Source organism: Magnolia sinica, chromosome 6, assembly GCF_029962835.1.
Source record: "Magnolia sinica isolate HGM2019 chromosome 6, MsV1, whole genome shotgun sequence".
NCBI classification, from domain to species: Eukaryota; Viridiplantae; Streptophyta; class Magnoliopsida; order Magnoliales; family Magnoliaceae; genus Magnolia; species Magnolia sinica.
Genome location: NC_080578.1, coordinates 16,939,742 through 16,961,905, shown reverse-complemented (window position 1 = coordinate 16,961,905; position 22,164 = coordinate 16,939,742). Strand labels below are relative to the sequence as shown.

Sequence of the window (22,164 nt, the reverse complement as noted above, 5' to 3'; positions counted from 1 at the left end):
AAAACGTAAGTAACGAATGCCCTGAAAAGATACGAACAGTGAATTCTCTTGTGAGGGGGGTGAAAAAATAATAATAATAACTGATATTTGCACGGACCCTTATTGGCAGATTCAACCACCTTATTGTGTCTATCAATAATGTCCGGTGTCAATTTCAGCGCCCAAAGAGAAAGGCATTTTCTATTTTATATATTTATATACGCCACACGCATACATCGCAACCTTCTCCAATTAGGATTATGCCAGCAAAAGGGTAGGTGGCTTGAGTGGGCCCCACAGTGATGTGTTTCCAAAATCTACTCTGACCATCAGGTGCATAACTGAGTTTTAAGCCTGGAACTCAAAAACCAGGCAGATTCGTGATTCAGGCGGGCCACTCCAAGAGAAGCAATTGGGAGGAGGACACCCACCCTTGATTTTTTGAGGGCGTACCGTAATGCATATGTACAATCCACTCCAACCATCAGTTGTGTCATCCATTGTTAGGTCCAAGGACTAAAAATTAAGCTGGCTCATGATTCAGGTGAACCACACCAAAGGAAGCAATTGGGAGAGGGACGTCCACCCTTTTATTTTTTACCTGTCCCACCATGATAATTATGTGAAATCCTCTCCAACCATCAGCTGCTTTGCAAAACGTTATTCTTCAGGCCACTGTGATTAGGCCCATCCGTGATTTATGTGGGCAACACCAAAGGAAACAGTTGGAGGCTGTGCATCCCCGGCACACTGTTCCCACTGGTGAGGTCCCCAAAAACAAAGAAGTGGCTGATTTTTTTACGTAATTGGGCTGGTGCATATAATGGCCGGAGTCGATTTCGCATACACATTACAGTAGGGCCCACCCCATGTTTGCTTGCATGGCAGACCACCTCCATCCCTCCCTTTCTCCCTCCACGTAAAGAAAAAGTTTGCATATCTAAAAAAAATAAATTACAACAGTAAAAGGGTCATCGTCGGCAGTCCCAAGCCCAAGAAGAGGAGCAGAGTCGATGTCAGGTAGGCAGGCGGTCCTTTGGCCTTTTGCCAAGCTATCCGTAAGCCCACCCCCAAAATAGCACAAGGCCTATTATAGCAATGATGATGATGATGGAATGGACTGAACCAAGAATCACATCCCCAAATGCAAGCGCTCATAAATCAAAGCACACATACTATTCCCAATTCCCACCCTTAATAATCAATTTCATCTTTTCACAAGAAGAAGATATAACACTGAAACAGAGCTGTTAGCCCCTTTGACAGCCCTTAGATCAAATGCCTCCTAGTCATCCTTTTTCTGGCACTCCTCCCTTCACAAACCTTCCCCTGCCATCTGAAATGCCAAATCAACCTCATGTTAGAACATGGGAAGCACTGATTGACTTTCAGCGAGGCCGTCGAATACTGTCCCCCAATAACAAATTCATCTTTACTATCGCACTTCCACTTTCGTGAACAATGTAGTGAGAATGAAGAGGGGATGATGCTCCCTGCTGATCTCCATCGACAATAAAGACTTGCTGCCTTGTGCTTGCTAGTTTTCTGTGTGCATCTGTTAGCAGTTCGTCAGCAAGTGTTCTACTTCTAGCCTCACCTTAGCAGTGTGACACATCCCAGATTTTGAAAATCTCGCAACAGTTTTCAAGAAAAATAAACTAAAGAATATATTATCAAGAGATTTTCAAAATATTGGTAGATATTAAGATATCGCATTTTTATCAGGAAATTATTAAAGTTAACTCAAAAATTAATAAAAAGTTTAAACAATTTATTAGATAATAAATATTTAATTTTAAAAACATTTATTAATTCAAAATAAAATTAAATAAATATATTTGATGTTTATTTTTGGTGAGATTTTTCTGATGATATTTAAACAAATAGGGATCAGTGATTACCATGTACAGAGAAAAAGGGTTTGTGCATTGAGTCATCTTACTCGTCTGTATATGCCTCCATTGGAGCTTCCAGTTTCAACATAAGCACCCTCTCTGTGGTATTGGCAAAATGCACCTTTGAATGTAGAGCAAATTCCTGAGTTACAAACTTCCCCATGAATCTGAAATAGAATTAAGCAATTGTTCAAAAGAATTCCAAGGTAATAAGCAATGTGCATTTCAACTTTTTCTTTCACGCTCTACCTGGATGCTAACAGCATCTCCATTCATCTGCAAACAAATAAAAATGAGAATCACATCAAATGGTTAGGTGGAGGAGAAAACTTACCCTCTGTAAGAAACATATTGACATTCTAGAGTATGATATGGGCATGCATATGCATGCACAAAGACCAAAACTTGGGCCCCACTTCACATTGTGCAGCATAGTCCCAAAATTCAGATTGAGTGTGTGATCCTGACCTCAAATTAATGGAAATTTGTTTGTTGAATTTGAACCATTGACTTCATTTTAATTCTCCATTATGGCCACCAATTAGACAGGATCCCATGTTCGTGTCATTTTTGGATCATGCGACATCCACAATGGTTCCCATGATTTAGACGGTTTAGATTGAGGAACAGGTGTGCCACTTGTATAGTGCCTGGCCCTTTGCCTGAGTTCATCATACATTCAGGAAGGGGAGTGGATTAGGTGCGGCCCTTAATGTGGGGCCCACCTTGATGTATGTATTCTATATCCAATCCATCCATCCATTTTACCGGTTCAGTTTAGGGCATGAGCTCAAAAATGAGGCAGATCCAAATCTCAGGTGGACCATACCACGGAAGTTTTGGATGAAGTTTATTCCTATGGTATGGTCCACCTGAGATTTGGATCTACTTCATTTTTGGGGCTCATACCTTAAAATGATCTGGCAAAACGGATGGAGAGCATGGATATAGAATACATAAGTCTAGGCGGGCTCCACAGTAAAGGCAGTAACTTCTTGGGGGAGGCCACGGCCGCATCTACTCCACTCCCTTCAACAACAACAAGAAGAAGAAGAAGAAGAGAGGGATACTATTAGCCAAGTGGCTGACTCTGTTAATGTTAAATGTTAGAAATGACAATTTTTTCCTAATTGGGTTTACCTTGTGAATACTAAGTCACCAGTGGATTCTGAGCACTGTGAGTCGGCACTTTGTAGGTCTAGCATAGACAGACGCCCAGAGGGTGCAACACTGCAACAAACCTGTAAAAATGCAAGAAATCCTTGATTTCATTAGGATAACCTTCAAAATGAGAGCAGGCTGATGTATGTCCTAAGCAATGTTGTCAAAATCGTTATTGTATCACAAATCGTTTAGGCGTTGAATCGTATCGAATCACAAATCGTATCATAAATCTTACGATTTTTGTCCAATTTTCTTTAAAAAAATATTAAATTATCAATTGGCTTTAAATTTAAAAATTAAAAATTTAAAAAAAAAAAAAAAAAAAAACTCATTAATCTTCCTTTTGCCATCAATGTGCACCAAGTAATATGACGCAGGGATGAACGTGATGAGGTCGATCACCGTCTTCCTCAAGGATAACTACTCCGAATCCACGGAGCTTCTCTGGACTCCTCACAGAGACTTCTCGAATCCACGAGGAAAGAAAGCAAGAAAAATATAAATAAATTCTAATAAATTCGAAATTGATTAATGAATCAAGTAAACGAGTTCACAACCCTTTAAATAGAGATCCCAAGCAATAAGAGAGAAATCAGAAGCAAACTATAACTAAAACTCCTAGAAATTCGTAATTTACTATAAATAGTAAATTTACTTTTTATAGTAAGTTTTCTATATAGCTTAACCACGTTATTCTCCTAATTATTCTAAGCACTTTTCATGTTGGACACAAGTCCTAAGCCCAACAGAAGAAGAGTTATAATCAAACTAAAACTTGCTATTTATAGTAAAAATGGAATTAAATATGGAATTCGACCATCGATATGATGGAATTTTGTAAATCCTGCATGTGGGCAACCCGACTTTCGACCTCGGTCTCACCGAGTTTATTACTACATCACAACCCTATACTTGGGGAGTGAACAATAACTCATTCCAGATTGTGAGATATGCCCGATCTAAGGTCTGACGGTCCGGATCACTTTTGTCATCGACCAGGCCTTTTCTAATCCATCTTGGCCATGAAACTGTCCGCGACCTACTCTACATCAGTCCCCTCCACTTCAAAAGAATTCTTCCTCAAGTTCCCGTCCTGCTCTGATTCATGATATTCGGTCAGGTCCGCAGCGTTGAAAGTCCGTGAGATCACCATGTCATTTGGGAGATCAACAACATAAGCGTTGTCATTGATCTTTCGGATGACTAGGACGGGTCTAATCTTCTTATTCTTCAACTTATTGCACGTCCCGGTCGGAAATCTCTCTTTGCGCAAATGGACCATAACGCAGTCGCTCACCTCGAACACTTTTTGTCACCAATGCTTGTCCGCTTGTTCTTTGTACTTCTCGTTAGAGGCATGTAGTTTGGTCTGCACTTCTACATGGATGACCATGATCCTGTCTGCCGTATGTTCTGCTGCAATGCTCGTGCCTGGGAGCTTGGGCAGAGGGACCAAGTCAAATGTGTGGCAAGGCACTCATCCGTAGATAATCTAGAACGGTGATTTCCCTGTCGAGCTGTTCACCATATTGTTGAATGCAAACTCTGCTTGAGACAAAGCCAAATCTCACTGCTTCGGTTTTTCTCCTGAAATATAGCGAAGAAGTTTTCCCAATGTGCGATTCATAACCTCGATCTGCCCATCAGTCTGTGGGTGGTAGGCGCTGCTAAATTGAAGTAGTGTATCAAATCAAGTCCACAAAGTCTGTCAAAAGTGGCTAATGAACTTCGTGTCACAATCAGAAGTAATGGTCTTGGGGACCCCGTGTAGTCATATGACCTCCCTGAAGAATAGATTTGTCACGTGAGTTGCATCGAGAGTCTTTTTGCATGAGATAAAGTGCACCATCTTGGAGAAACAATCTACTACCATGAACACTGAGTCCATGCCGCGTTGTGTTCGTGGGAGACTAAACTCTACATCATAATACCATGTCATAGTATTTAAGGATTCTTATTCCTTTTTTCTTTTCTTTCTTTTAAGAAATTTCCCTTAAAAAACATACAAGGGTCCTTTAATAATTTGTGTTCTTGTTACCTTTCTTGAAGATAAAAGCGCAGTGAAAAAGCGGCCTTTGATTCTGTAGACCGACAAAAAAAAAAGATATTTTGATTTCTAAACACCATTCCATAATACATATAATCAACATGATCGTAACCATCCATAAAAACATTACAAGTCATACATCAATTGGTTGTTTCAACCAGTTAAGAAGGAAAAAAAAAAAAACTACATGATTAAATGTTGAAAAGAATATATATCATTTAATCTCTTATAAAGTACAAGTAAAATAATTTACCTTTTCTAAACGATTCATAAAGCCCCCACCAATTTAAAACATAAAATGAAAGCCAAGTGAAGCTAAAAATAGAAGAGAACAAGTATAATTTGAATCTTAGGATTCGTATAAAAGGGATTCAAGGTTGGGATTCAAATCATTTTGCTTAAGATTCGACCAAAATCGTAGGATTTTGACAACACTTATCCTGAGCAACTCTTGCAACTTGCAAGAAGTTGGCTAACACTTGAAGCCTTTCAATTGAGTAAACATTTTCTTACTAAAAGGATAGGGATGGTTTGAACAGGGTTTTCACAAACCACTAGGATAGGGCTGGTTTGAACAGGGGTTTCACAAACCACTATGTTCTGAATCCCTACAAGAATGGGGCAAAGATCATCTGTGGTAGCCACTCTCTACTTAACCAAGCTCTCCTGTTAGCTAGGAGGGTTCTAGAAATGCACTAGTCAAGAAAAATTCATAAGCATTACAAAAGGGAAAATAGAAAGTAACCAGCTGTAAAAGGAAGTTACTCCCAGCCAAGCTTCTTAGGAATCAGGATAGAAGTTGCAATTCATTGGGCATTCCAACAAGGTGCTCCTATATGAAAATGAGGGTTTTAACTTCAACACAAAATGATCACTCTTAAAGGATGTCTGGAGTGGAATTTAAACTGTTAAAAACTTTGATGTGAAATTGTAAACTTCAACTGTGTAGTAGCAAGCAAAACCTCACGGATGGTCATAGTTAAGAACGTCTAAAATGGTGACTACAAGAACACCAAGAATGTTTGTCTATGCAACGATGTGTAAGATCCAGACAGATCTCTTCAGCAACATGTTCGGAAAATGCTACCACTACCACCCCTTGAGCATCCAAAGCGGAGAAGATAGATGCAGATTCTTGACATTAATCTTGTGCCACACCGGGATTGGTTAGACTGCTAATCCTGAAGGTGCTTTCTCACATTCCTCAGCCGTCTCTTCCATCAGAAGATCTCAGCCGCAAGTTATATGGGCCCCTCTTATATGCTTCAAAGGACATTCATAAGCAGTCTGTTACCACCTGGTCCATTTTGTGTGGTTAGTTTAAAACAATAGATTTGCTGGCTAGAATGGGAATCACTCAAGATAAGCAATGTGTCCTCTGCAATCAGATATGAAGTCATTGAGACATCTATTCAGAAATTGTCCGTGCACTTCATGGATTTGGGAGCAAATCCTCGCAAAATTCAACATGCAGAGGCATCCACAATATAGCATTGTTACTGATATTGATAACTTGGTTAACAACCTATGTTAATGGTGATGCTAGCTTTCTGCACATTAGCTTGGTATATACGGCATGAAAGAAATCAGCGTATTTCCAGCAGAAAATGAGCTCCAAAGAATTTGTCCTCCAGAACATCCTTCATGATATCCGCTATCGTGCAATTTTCATCTGCCCAGCAAACACCATTGCAGCAATGCCTTCAGCCCTTCAACAAAATGGGATCTTCCTAATGTTTTCTAGGCACTCGTCTCAGCAGCCCCTCCCATTTGGAAAATCAAATACTCATCCCAACACTTATCTCCAATTGCAAATCTGGCGAGTTTTTCATTGGGCCCTATTTGAATCATTCAGTATCATTTGGGATGCTGCTCAAAACTGCAATCAAATCTCTGAGACTGAAGCTATCCTTGATGTGCGGCCAAAAATCTTTTCCATTGCAGCAGCTACTTGCAATCAAAACATCAAGCTCGAAGTTCTGTCAAAGGAGAGTATAGGCATGACTCTACATTATGGAAAATGTTGTTATATCTTTATGTCATTGAGAATCACCAGAATATATAGAAGAGGTGGGACATCTGTACGGATCTCAAAAGATCTTAGCAGATATACATATATCCATCTTGTGCTCATCTATAGTACGTACAGCTGTACATGTACATCTGTGCAGACAAATCCTATATTCCAACACCGTCCCTCAAACTCAAGGTGGTGGAAAGAACAATTTATGTTCAAATGGCAGAGAGACAACTAGTGTAAAAATAAGAGGAAAAATCCACACAGGTACAAGTAGTGGCAAGTAGAATGAACTGAGTGGGCAGAGTTGCAATTGTCATCTTCACGTATATGGTGCACCACAGGATGAATATACATGGTTTCAGTGACTTCAGGGATGTGAACCATTGGCACTTCCAATGACCAAGGTTATCATAATCGTTTATCGCATTGCAAATCGTAGTGGGGCCTGAATCAAATCATATTGCAAAACTTATCCTAAATCATAAGATTTTTTTTATTTTCTTAAAAATCAGAAGAAAAAAATTGAATAACTTACAAATAAAACAGAAAAAGAAACTAAGAAAATACATCAATTATTCATTTTCCATCAATATGCACTATGAAAGTAACATATCATGACATCATCAATTGAGAACCTATAACTAACTCAATGGACTTCAAAATAATGTTTCCTCAAAAGAATAAATGCTGTCATGTTTTAAAGTCAAAATCATGAAGTGCAAGTTCCTAACGAGGCCTTAAAAAAAACTTATGTAAGTTTTCATTTTACATAGAGAATCAAATAAAGCTTTGAGTTTAAAATCACATGATCAAACTCTAGTAAAACAGAATTTGAATTTAAGGCATGTGGGGAAAAAAAAAAAGTATACGTCTTTAAGCTGAAGTCAAATCCTAAACACCATTACTAACATATAGGTAAATATGATTGCAGTCATCCATAAAAGGTTCCCGATGAGTCATAGATCAATTTGTTGTTTCAACCAGTTAAGAGGTAAGAAATCATTATAAAAATAAAAATAATAAAAAATAAATAAAGCTCTACAATTTAAGGTTAAAGATAAGATCCACCATCTCATCTCTTATAAAGAATAAAATAAAACAATTAACATGTTTTAAAAGATTCTTAAAGCCCCCACAAATTTAAAAACATGCAATGGAAGCCAATAAGATTTAAAAAAGAAGAGAACAAATATAATTTGATTCGTAAATCAGGAGTTGAATCGAAAATCGTAGGATTCATCCAAATAGGGATTCAAAGTTGGATTCAAATCGTTTTGATTAAAATTCAATTTAAATCGTAAATAGTAGGATTTTGACAACAATGCCAATGACTAGCGAATGATCTAGGGGAGAACTTCCGGCGGTTGGGATTTCAACCATTTCTCCTCTTGATGGATATTAGATACACACTTACGATGGCTGAGATTTCAACCATTGCTCTTCTAGTGGCTCTAGAATGTTCCGACAACAAACTAGTGATGACACTAGTTCCAATTGAAAGTGTATCAAGCAACAGGTCCAGTTAGAATCCAGCATAGGAATAGGTCAAATCTAAGAATGGTGATAACACAGCAAATTAGGCTAAGAGCTTCAGGTGCACAACTCACATGCACTCCTACAGTATCATAAGAAAAGGGTTGAAAGTGCACAACTTAAGGTAACAAATGCACCCATGGGCGGGCTGATCGATTAGGTAGTGATCAATAAAGGAAGAGTCATAACCAACAAGGTGCCGACAGATGTGTGCATAGCACCTCAACAGAGAAGTGAGAACAATTCAAACAGTGGATGCCGGAATGTGTATCAAATGTGTACCAAATAGGATACAAGCAAGCATTGTTCGAAGTATCCCCGATATTATCAAAATATCCCCAATATTAACCGTATCTCCAGCTTGGCGATACCGACAACACTGTTAGAGATACTGATAACACCGGTAGTATCAGAAATTCCAGGTATCGGCAATGTATCGGTATTCGGTAAGTGTCGCCAATATTCTCGATAGTGTAAATTCCAAGTGTCGCTTGTATTGCCACTGTATCGATATCGCCAATATTTTTGTGTGTAAATTCCAGGTGTCACTTGTATCACCAATGTATCAGCAATATTTCGATAATATTGCCAATGTATCGAAATAGCCAAAAAATTGTTTATTAAAAAAATTTCCATTTCAAATTTTTAATAGGTGCATGGTTGTATGCAGTGTTCAATTTGTTGACGATAATATCACAATGTTATTGTTATCGCAATATGGGTGATATCAAGACTACAATCTTTCATTTCCTTTTTAGTTGTCGACGATTTCTCGGCAAAATACCATGTGTTGTCAACATTCTAAAATATCGATCGATGTTTTGATGGAAGGTGGGATGGATGGATGGGATGGATGGAATGATTGGACTGATTTCTTATAACAACACATGTTTTTAGGCCTCCCATTAAATGGAAACTTATTATGTATGCTTCTTCTTATTTTTGCAATTTTTTTATTCCTAAATATGCAAATATGTGTATTTTAGCATCTCCTAAAGTTTCGCTGAAAAAATCCACTATTTTCCCCACTTTTCCCTACATTTCCGGTTATCGACAATATCGATATTGTTTCCATATCCCCAGCAAGTAAAACATGTAGCGATACTAATACGTTGACCACTGCACACGAGAAAAATAAGATAAAATACAACTCAAAAGAGTAATTAACAACTCTTCAAATGAAAACAGAAAATGGGTTTCAGAAACCCTTCCAGATGCACAAATACAGCAGGGTTGAAAAGATTTGCACAAAAATGGCACATTCCCAGCACCCACGGTGGCAGGTGGTGGTCCAGGCAAAAAACGAATTAAGTGATTGCAGATTAGGTGATTACATGGGCGGTGAATGTGTTGACATCGATTTCCATTGGTATTAGTATTGCATAGACATTCACATCCACATCCATAGACATTCATAACATTGTCACATCCACAAAAAAGAGAAGAAAATGCATGTAGTCGAAAGGGTTTTATTAAGTATTCTATCGTTCTGGGTTTTTATTACATTCAAAGCCATGAAAAATGCTTTTAGTCCCGCATAGAAGAGTAGAAGGTGCAGCCTTAACAGGCGTGTGATGTATTGCATGACACACCCCCGGTGCTTTTAAGGAGATGTTTATTCTCGAAGCAATTTCCAGAAGGCTGGATGACAGCCTTTAATGACATTTCGAGGGAAACTATTATGAGCAGTTGAAAACATCCCATCCAGCGAGATGCTTTAAAGGGATAGCCTTTGAGCATCAGTGATGCTCTATGAGACACATGGTGCTAGCGATCATATCATCCAACAGTACTTAACCCATGAGCATTTGCCACCAGTTTGGTAACTAGAGTTGAAGGTAGGCTCCTCTTAGTACCTACTTCACGTAAAATAATGAAGTTGTGCTTACGCTAGCTCATCACTGTCTTGTGAAATATCAGGCAGGAGCTTTATAACCTCCAATGCAATAGGCTCGTCTAGGTAATACTCTTGAAGAGCACTTGAACGTTCTAAGCTTTAGTCGATAAGGTTGTTGCAACTATATTATCATGTAGAAGTGTCCCACAAGAGAGCCTATTAAGCACCACGTAACTTGATAACCAGTCCTTGGTGTATACGACCATAGCCAGTGTCGTTGGCCTCTGGGTCATGGCTTATGACAAGCGGATCAAGCAACATTGAACTTGTTCTACTTTGGACTCACCCATAGGCTGGAGTGAGTACTCTCCAGCAAGCAATCAGTCGCTAAGCTATCTTGTTGTGCCATTGTTTAACAACAGCCAGGAAATGCAATATCTTGTTGTTTAAGTGGGAAGTGGGGATGCACTGCATTGAGCTCCATAAGACAGGCGCTTAATAAATGACACTCATCTTGAGTTCACGCTCATATACTTGTGGAGCACACCGTCGATGATTTGTCTGAGAAGATCTCGTGTCATGGAAGCAGAAGCATATGGGCTCATCATAATTAAGACTTCTGAATCAAGGCACTGCTAAGAGCCTCACAAGCCAGCAGGAAAAATAGATGTGGTACTCAATGTCATGTATGATGAAGCCATCCGTGTTGGTCTGACAACATCACCATTTGAATGAGGCCCTCCATATTTGTCCATCGTTCCCTTTTGTCGATCCATCCATCAACTAACGTTCCGATTCAATTGGAACCTTTTCTAATCCAACCATGAATCCATTAGTTGATCCACCAATGGACTCATCAACTATTTCAAAGATGGATTTGTCAAGAGGCACTCCATTCACATAGGTCCACTTTTCTTCTTCATCTTCAATAGGCACTCAATCAATATTTAATTGGTTGAAAAGCATCTAGTTCCCCGCATTAGCCTCACCTTCGTAGGTTTATAGAATACAGTTTGGCATGATTGCTTGACTATAAACTGACTGACTGTGAGTCCCTTCGATGGTCATGGCAATCAAATGAACAATCAACGATTTTATCTCCTGCACTAATCATAGAACTGTTTGTTTAAAGACCTCGAACTCCGCCTTTGATAATGCTTAATTCCCCGAAGCACCGTTTATAGGACGTAGCGCGTGGGGCTCCAAAGTGTGCTCCCGAATGATCATAGTACGGCCACTCATCTAATATCAAATCAATCGGTAGATCTCACTTCCCTTCCCCGATACCATAGCCGGAAGGATAGCATATCTACAGAAGAGAGAGTATGGGCCCTTACCCATCAATTTAGTTTAGACGCGGCTCGAATGCCTTTACGCTATGGGTTGTGTTAAGCATGCTTCTGTTGGTGCCTAGTCCATTATTGGAAGCCATTGATCCAAGGAAAGATCTCACACTAATACCAAATAACATAATGGGCATATGGAGAATGAGAAGAGGTCATCGTCTTCTTCTCAAGTGTAGCCCTTGAATCCACAAGAAAAAGAGAAAATTTCTTAAAGCAATAAATAAAATTGATACTATTGATGAAAGTTTATCTATAAAGCCCTCTTTATGACTTATATAAGTCTTAAACCTAAATTTATAACTTTCCTGAAATAGAAAACTTTCTCAAAATAGTAAACGACTTCTACACTAACTCAAACTCTTTCCCATGACTCAAATAAAAAACTTTAAGCAGAAATTGACGAACCATCATCAATGATGATGATAGTGAAAAGGAGATGATGGAAGATCATGATCAGGGCTAAATCAAGGATCTAATACCATGTAACTCAAAAGAAACTACATTGTGGAAAATGTTGTTATGGTCAATAACTAAAATGTGCAGAAGAGGTGGGAGATTTGTAGAGATCTTAACAAAATATTGTACATACATATCCTATACTCCGATTGTTATACAAAACCCAAACTATTCCTGGTGAAATTTTCAGCTAAATGTGTGTTGCGCTGCTAATTTGTGCTCCAATATCTCTCACGTTCATCTAAACATGTCCAAAGAGATTTAAAAATTTTTAAAATAAAAAATAAAATACCTTATTCACATTAGAAATCACATGAATGCTGGCACATCTTTCAAAATGCTTCCTGACAGTGAAATTAGGAACTACATTCAGCAGTTCTTATTCTCTTTTCTTTCTTGCTTGTGCCCATGGTATTAAAAATTGGTCAAAAACAGACACCATTGTTATGTGATACGGGGTTAATCAATCCATTAGGAAAAAGGGACCATACTGGCCCGTATCAGCACCATTACATCGCTAATAGAGCCATTACAAGCCAATACAATTATAAAGGGCCCATTTTGTTTTTTTTTTTTCAAGTTCTCTCATTTTTCCATTTCTTTTTTTATTACAACCATGAAAGAAGCTTATAAACTAATTTTAAACTACATATAGGCCTACGTTATGAACTATTTTTGAAGATCAAGACACAAAATTTGAGTAGAATTGGATGAATCAAAGTGAAGGGGACCATTTTGGGTTATCACGGAGAAAGGGGTAAACCGTCACTTTCTTTCATTTTCCATCTTCTTTTTGTTGTATTTATATGCCACAAGTCCTAGTCCACTGAATCATGCTTGATTTGTGTTCAATTGGGGTCTATTTGGTCGACTTTCAGCATGTCAAGCTAACACTGCCAGACATACAACATTCTTATGAAGGAATGGGCCATTACACCATCAAATATATGCCCAAAACACAAAAAAGAATGCATATTTGGAATCCTCACATTTTTTAGAATGTTACCACTAATTTTTTAGATTTTTTCACCATTAAAGTTTTTTGGTTGTTGCAAGGTTGTATCGTCTGATACAACTAGAATCATATCAGCTAGCTTGTCGGCCAATACCATTACATAATGCCTTGCTTGTACCTTCCTTTTTGCTCTGTTTGTCTCTTGAGGGCCGTGTTTTTTGTCGTTGCCTTTCGTTATTTTAACTTGTAATCTTTTGCCTTTTGGCCTCTTTGGTTAGTAATTGATCTTCTTGCTTGCCGTAAAAGAAGAAAGTGCTGATAGATGTTGGTCGTAACTGCCTACACAATCACTGGTTGTCAATAACATTGTCGTTCGGACTAGTAAACACAAACTTGGTCAATCCTCAGCTCACCACCCTCCATCAACCTCAGTCAACCCTGCTCATGTTGGCTCTCTGATGCCCTTACTTGACGCAACCTTGCACTCACTAGCTCTACCACACCTATCCGATGCAACCTCACGAGCTACCAACCATTCCTAAACCCAAATGGGCCAACTGCCTCGCAAATCCGCCCTATCCGCATTGAGCCTTACCACTCATATCTTCTCCATGCCTGCCATACATTCTTATTTAGAGACCACCCATGCCCTGTTTATGCCTTCTCACAATTTGATAACCCACCCAAAACCAAATGTGGTGTTGACTTTACACAAAACTCTCCCAAAACCAAGTGTGGTGTTGTTGCTTTTACACTTAAGGGTTGTTGCTTTCTCCTCTTTACAACAATGGCTTAAGGTATTTTCTTCCCTTGTTTGTGTTGGTTTTTCTTTTTCTATATCGAGGTTTAAATAGTTTGGTCTACCTAACAAAAAGCTCATTTCTCTCATGCTTTCCATATGGGTAGAAGTGTTTCAATGTGGATAGACTATGTGCTCCACACGAATCAAGGTATAGCAAACCTCCATTTTCATATTACATAATACCTACACGTGCCCTCTAATTTATGGTCCCTCTTAAGCACTAGTTCTAGCAAAAAAGTCGGCATGTCGATGAATTGGGAAGATATAATGTTCGAGGAATGATGATCCATGAGCATGGTAGGTATGATGATCCATAAACATGGACGTAACAACTATACAGATGGTATCCATACTTGTAGAATCGTAGGGAGAAGATTGGAGAAGAGAAGACGAGAGATGGAAGAAAAGGAAAAGTGAGGGAGAGAGCAACTAAAGAGCTCTCATGCCCCCAACCCTTGTATTATTAGATCAAGGCTAATAATAATTATGTTTAATTACAAAATTGCTCTTACTTAATCCCTAACTGAACAAAAGCCTATGGCCCTAAAACTTAACCCATAACATATGGAACCCAAGCATAAGTAGACCACCCAAAGGGGACCACCCATCATCACATGTGGCCCACATGTGCTCAAGATAAGGACAAATAACACTCCACCTCAAGCCGGAGCATATATACCATGAATGCCCAGCTTGACAAAGAACCAATCCAGATGAGTACGACCAAGAGCCTTCATAAACATGTCTACCACTCAGATCTTATGACTTTATGTACGGCATACATATTTCCTTATTAGCCACCTTTTCCCAAATGAAGTGAAAATCAACATTAATGTGTTTGATTCTCTCATGATAAATTGGATTGATGGCAATGTTGAGATACAACCTGCTTATCACAGTCAGTGTTCGAAATATCAGTATCGCATTACGTATCGGACCCTTGGGATACGGATACGTATCGGTTATCGCATGGGATATATCGGTTGTATCACGTAATGTATCACTGTTGTTGGAAACATGGGGAAACATTGAGAAATTGGTCGAATTTTTCAATGGAACTTCGGCGATTGTTAAAAAAGACATCAATACACACCTATAAATCAAAGCATTACAAAAAATAAGTACATATAATAAGTTTTCTTTGTATGGGGTCCTAATCTATGTGCTGTCTAACTGAATTGATGCAAGTATATTCGAAGTCTATTTATATAATTTATAAATGTAAGAAGACGTGTGAAAACACAATAAATTCAAAGCAAAAGAAGAATCACTATATCAAGTTACATACAAGTTTGATTTTATGTTTGGACACAGATTGCAACAAATTTGCGAGAAATTGAATTTTTATTTTTATTTTCAATTTTCTACAACTTGGCCCATCTCCTCCAAATATCAAAATTGTAGCTGCGCAAAACATGAAAAATCATGGATTTGTAACAATTTGACATTGATTTAACATGATTTACAAGGGGGAAAAAAAGGATCAAAAATCAAAAAATGTTCAACGGATCGAACATGTGGGATATATCCTACTATTTGTGTGTTTCGTATCGCACGGGTGGGATACAAGATATATCATGGGATATACAACTGATATCGTCGATACTTAAAACATTTATCACAGTATAACCTCATTAGTATATCCACCACAAACCCGAACTCACACATTAGTATCTTCAACCATATGGGTTCGCATGTTCCGTGAGCCACAACCCTGTACCTTACTTCTGCCCTTGATAAAACAACAACGCTTTGCTTCTTGCTTTTCCACATACTCAAGTTGCCCCCACAAATGTATAATAACCTATAGGTTGTGGCCGAACACCTATTAGAAGGAAACCAACCCAATTTGGATCAAAATATCCTTCTATTCAAAGATGACCATTTTGCTTGTAAAGAATTCCATGACTAGGGGCTCCCTTTGAGTATTAAAGTATGCGAAGCACTACCTCCATATGAGACACTCAAGAAGCCTACAAAAACTGACTCACTGCACTGATTGGATAAGTGATATCCTGTCATGTAATTGCCAAATAGATCGAATTTTCAACAAGCCAACAATATATCCCCATATCATCAAACAGTTCCCCTTCATCTATACTCAGCTTCACATTAGTATCCATGGGAGTTTCAACTGGCTTAGCCCCCAACAAACTTGTCCCTTCTAACAAATCCATCACATACTTGCTCTATAACAAGTTAATTCCAATCTTTTACCTTGCTACCTCAATATCCAGAAAGTATCAAAGATAACCTAAATCCTTCATGTAAAAGTGTTTCTGCAAGAACTTCTTTAACTCAGAGATACCTATACTCTCATCACCAGTAACAATAATCTCGTCCACGTATACAACTAAGCCGATAATGTCAATCATGCTTTGACGAACAAAAACAGAATGGTTTGCCTGACTGTGTTTCATTCCAAACTGAAATACCACATTACTAAATTTGTCAAACCACGCACGGGGAGATTGGTTTAACCCATAAATTGACTTTTTCAAATGACAAACTTTATCAGACTCTCCCTGTTCAACAAAGCCAAGTAGTTGCTCTAGATACACCTCTTCTAGTAAATCACCATGAAGAAATAAGTTCTTCAATCAAGTTGGTATGGAGGCTAGTCTAAATTGGCAGCAACGGAGATCACCACACGAACGAAATGAAGCTTAGCCACAGAAGAGAATGTCTCAAAGTAGTCAACCCCTAACATCTGAGTGTATCCTTTTGCAACCTGTCGTGCCTTTAAATAATCCACCAAGCCCTTAGGATTGCACTTGATGGTATATACCCATTTGCACCCTACACTATTGCATGTTTCCCTCCACGTAACTAAACTAACATCCAAGTTTGATTTTGATGAAGAGCAAGCATTTCTTCTCCATGGCACGCTTCCATCCATCACTGTGAAGAGCTTCCTGGAAAGAACTAGGAATAGACAAAAATGATAGAGATAAAGCAAACTATCAAAAAAAAAGAGAGATAAGTCATCAAAAGTAACAAAATTAAAGATCAGATGGTTGATACAAGAACGAATACCCTTACAGAGAGTAATGGGCAGATCTTCCTCATTGGATAGCATTGGTGAAGACTCAAGAGAAGGATCTTCATATAGAGTGTCCTCATTGATAGAGGACATGTTGGTATGCTCTCCATCACCCTTCTTAGAACATCGGAAGTAGACCTGTAGGGGAGGAAGATCTAAACGTTGCCCAGGAACTTACTTAACGAACAAAGTTGTGCCTGGACCAAAGGAAGAGTGATAGAGCCTTCTTCATATTGCAAAGATTTCCTCCCTTAAAAAAATATAGAGTACTCTAAAAAAAAGGTACCATCAACTAAAACATACCGCCTACGAGTGATTGGATTGTAACACTTACAACTTCGTTGAGTATGAAAGCAACCCAGAATAACAGATTTTATAGCTCTGGCTTTAATATCAAAAACATAGTCAAATTAACATACATAATGCACACACCCAATAACCCTATGAGGAATAGAAGGGTTGACATTGAGAACATACGATAGAAAAATGAGATTTCCCACCTAAAACTAATGAAAGCATCCTATTTATTAAATAGCATGCAGTCAAAACTGCATAACTCCAAAACCTTTTGGAACATTCATACTTAACAAAGCTCTAGCAACCTCAAGTAAGTGACAATTCTCACACTCTACAACTCCATTTTGCTAAGGTGTTTGTGCACATGACATTTGGTGAATGATGCCATGGGAGGAAAGAGGTTTAACATATATTCCCTTCAAATGAAAGAGGTTTAACGTATATTTTCTAGCATTGCCGGATCTCATAATACATATTTTAGCATCTAATTGAGTTCGTATTTGCATATGAAATTCTTTAAAACATGTAAATAGCTTGGAACAGTCTTTCAACAAGTATATAGCCGTGTCATTCCAGAGCAATCATCCACAATAAATAATTTGTTCCATTTAGTTCGGTCGATATGATAGGGAAATGCATTGACTTAGGTGCAAACATAACATTGTTCTTGATTCATTTCTAGTATCCATCTTGACAGGGAGAAGAACTTCAAATGCACACTAGGGAAAAGAATTCAATTGCATTGAATGTCACACACGCATAACATAATCAACTAGATCATTACCTACCCTTTTTGGCTTCCATCCGTATAGCTTTTTCTTTCGATCTGAATCATCGATCTTCAGGCACAACTTATATCTTCAAATCTGACAGTACATCCAATTGTAGATGACAGATGACTCACTTTAACCTATCGCACGGGTAGAGCATAAAAGTGGACTTTAGATGCCGTTGTTGAACATTATTACACTACCCGCCAGGTGGTGATACAATGAGAAAACATGGCTAGGTTATATCTGCCCTAACACGTTAGTGTTTCTCCTTGACAAAAAGAGAAATTTCAAAAGAAAATGAAGGACCTCATGAAGAGAGAAAAGACAGATATCGAATCAACATTGCTCTAATAACATGTAGAATTATAGGGGAAGATTGGAGAAGAGAAGAAGAGAGATTGGAGAAAAGGAAAAGCGAGGGAGAGAGCAACTAAAGAGCTCTCACGCCCCCACCCCTTGTATTATTATATTAGGACTAACAATAAAATGTTTAATTATAAAATTGCCCCTCTTACTTTAATCTCTTACAAAACTAAGGCCATGGGCCCAAAACTTCACCCAAAACATATGGAACCCAAGCAAAGGAAATGGACCATCCAAAGGGGACCACTCATCACCACACATGCTCAAGATAAAGACAAATAACACTTCTCAATCCAAACCGTACATGGGCCACACTATGGACAGGTCATAGACAAGAAAATGCGTATGTTGAATGGAAAACCATAAGGGCGTGCTTGAGCACCACTAAAAATGCATCTTAATGCGTTTCTCCCAACAAGATAATGCAAACCCCAAATGAGGATACAAATAGATCAAAGAAAAGAAGCAAGAAGTTGTGGGAGAGAACCCAACAATCCTCTAGCTGAGTGCTAGAGATCATTTATAAAAAATAAATAAATAAATAACTACACCAAATCCTCTTCCAATGTAAAGAAACAACAAACCAAAGAAGTTCCATTCAAATCATCATAATAATGCATTTAACCTCCATAACCTAGCCTCATACAGACTAAAACCAAGTACAAAGGCCTTAATAACAGAAAATGACCCAGCTGCCCGTTAATCTCATCATTACTATATAGGTGATGCAGGACAATTAACCACTTGCTCTAAAAGCTCGAACTGTTAGAGTATGGCGAATTAATCCCTTTATCTCATAACCCAGGCCCTACATCTCATGGGTTTAGGACCTCGGCCGAACCCCCTTCATGGGCCCCAAATCACATGGGTCGCCCACCCCGAGTGTGTCCCCACATCCCACGGGCTACCCCACTCGAGCTCGGTGTGAAACGCGCATTAATCACCCCTGGTAAAGAGTCTCGAACATGAGACCTCCTCCATGGGCCCAAATCACATGGGTCACCCACCCCGAGTGTGCCCCTGCATCCCACAAGCGACCCCACTCGAGCCCAGTGTGAAAATGCCCCTGCATTAATGGGCCTTATATAAATGGGCCATATCTAACTCAAACGCCCTGGAATTGCATGATCTTGGGCTCGTTTGAAAGCTTACTCGATAGGCTATCAAACGAGACCAATTTCATATCCTTCAACATCGTTTGGTGCCCCAAAAGTAACCCACCAAGAAAGTGACAAAATTACAAAAGAAAATTTATTAACTAAATCATGACTTAATCTCATCCTACAAACTAATTAAATAAATAGCTGTTATGAAATTTGTGACCATGTAGTTGATTCCATAGGCCCCAAAATTTAAGTTGACCATTGATCCCGTCCAATTGATCATCAAACAGTTGATTTGGTCCAGGTCATCAATCAAGACAATCTGAATGGTAGTATTGATCAGATCTTAAATCAACCAGCTTGTGTAGCCATTTGGTTGCATCATAGGTGGTATCAACGCCTGTTGAAGGCATACCAACATCTGGGATGAACCTAAGATTGTGGTCCACCCAGGCATCCAACCGGCCCGAAATTTCATCAAGGTGCATTTCTGTGATGACGAGTTTTATTATAAACAGTTTGGATTATAGAATGTGGCACGTATGAGCACATGTCAGATGAAGTCCATCAACTCCAACTAGTTTGTAAAAATAAGTGAAAGGCTAGCTTTCCCGACAAATGCACGCCTGCTGCAGATGTAATGAAAAATTAAAAAATGTCTGGCGTCCAAACACAATCTAACAATCCATTTTCTGGCCATCAGATGGACAGCTAAAACGACGAAATGGTCAATCATCAAAATTCAGCAAACACATCCAATACTAAACCAAATGGAATAAGTCTACCACTTACATGGATAAGGAAAATGGTCACCCAATACGAAGATCTCCATGAGACGAGCTTCAGTCACTGAGACTTCTTCGAACCAGAGGGTTCTGGCTCAGTGAGTGGAGCGAATCAACGTGTCCGAGCAATAGACTTATCGAACGGTCTGGATTGAGATTCCAAACCAGTGAAAGAGAACCGGCTTCGCCGGCTTTCGAGGATTGGATGGTAAGAAGGTGGTTGAAAACGATCGAAAGGAGATCATTCGAGCGGCCATTTGAGAGAAACCCTAGTTCTTGTAGAAAACGAAGAGGGTAAGGATTCTTCTCTAATGTTCGATACTAGCAGTTTGTAAGGAATAGAGACAGATTATGCTTTGCAGCTTTCGACGCGGGTTGCCTGCAGCTCCGGCTGCAACGGATTCCTCCGGCCCTAAGCTCCCTGGGTTGGATCCATACCTCGATCCGTTTTGCGAGTTCCTTTTACGACATGACAAAAACATGAGCCGTATGCATAGCTCACTTCCTGCGACGGTGAGTTAGGTGGACCGTCGGTATTGTTGGTGGGAAATCGACCTCATTCGTTTGTTTTGCCATATCATGTTGGGACCTAGGTCAAAAAATGAGGTAGATCCAAAGAAAGAAACATCATGGGGTCGTTTGGCAGGGCCATAATTCATATTTAAACAAATACATGAAAATATAATAGATAATTAAAAAATTAAACAGAATTTTTGGGCAGCTTACTCAAGTTTATTTTTTCTTTTTAAATGCTTGGTTGTCATTGGTGGGCTGCATTTGATGAACATGTAGGACTAGGTTAGAGAGAGGGAATGAAAAAAAAATTAAAATTCTAAAAGGTGGGTCTAGACCACCCATTCAGCAGGTCTGGTCCATGAAGGGTTTGTTATCAGAAAAGTCTTCATCGCCTTGGACCGGTCGTAGGGATTGCTTGACCGGTCGTAGGGGTCATCTCGACCGATCGTGACCCGCTCGACTCAAAGTTCAAATAGCTCACATTTTGGCGTTCAGGCTGCTCGACCAGTCGTGGGGATTGCTCGACCGGTCGTAGGCGTCCCTCGACCAGTTGTGTAATCGACACGACCAGTCGTGATTACGCAGATTCATTCCGCGATTTTGTGCGGATTACGGATTTGAGTCCTTTCGCAACAAAGATGCAGAAGGGAGTTTCCTAAAACCATAAATAGGTGTCCTTGAGGCTTTTCTAAATGATGAAAAATTATTCAAAAGCTTTCTAAAGGGTTCTAGGGTTATCAAAAGGTGTAGCAAGGGTGAGATTCGAAGTTGTTCGAATCGGGTAAGTTTTTTCTCTTATAATTTCTATTTCATAGTAGATTTCTGTCGCTTTGTGCCGTAGTTTTTTCCTGCAAAGGGTTTTTCACATTAAAAACATTGTGTTATTCTGTGAATGCTTATTACTATTGAATTATTATCCTAGATCTAGGTATGTGTAATTCTGCAGCACAAATCCTCAACAAGTGGTATCAAAGCAATCTTTAGGGCACAGATCTGAATCTGTAGGATTAGTAATGATGGGAAATAGCAAGTTTGATGTTGAGAAGTACTCGGGCAAAAATAATTTTGAGTTATGGAAGGTTAAGATGCTTAGCCTGTTAACCAAACAAGGCGAGATTAAGACTCTTGAGGAGCGCAAATCTACCATGAAAGATGATGGATGGGAAAACCTTGATAATAATGCTTTAGCTTCTATCCTTTTATGTCTCACGGATGATGTTCTCTATAATGTTTTGAGGGAGAAAACTATG

At 38.9% G+C, this 22,164-nt stretch overlaps 1 long non-coding RNA gene across 2 annotated transcripts; it reads right to left on the bottom strand.

Moving 5' to 3' along the window:
- Positions 1-1,069: 1,069 nt before the first annotated feature.
- Positions 1,070-20,947, bottom strand: LOC131248414 (uncharacterized). 2 transcript variants are annotated; one of them, XR_009172227.1, is made up of 4 exons: positions 20,406-20,947; positions 3,015-3,115; positions 1,881-2,150; positions 1,070-1,610 (listed from the first exon to the last, which is right to left on the bottom strand). It is a non-coding gene; the product is annotated as an uncharacterized LOC131248414 (long non-coding RNA). The 2 variants fall into 2 exon arrangements; XR_009172226.1 differs by having other exon boundaries at positions 1,070-1,315.
- Between the last annotated feature and the right edge of the window lie 1,217 nt (positions 20,948-22,164).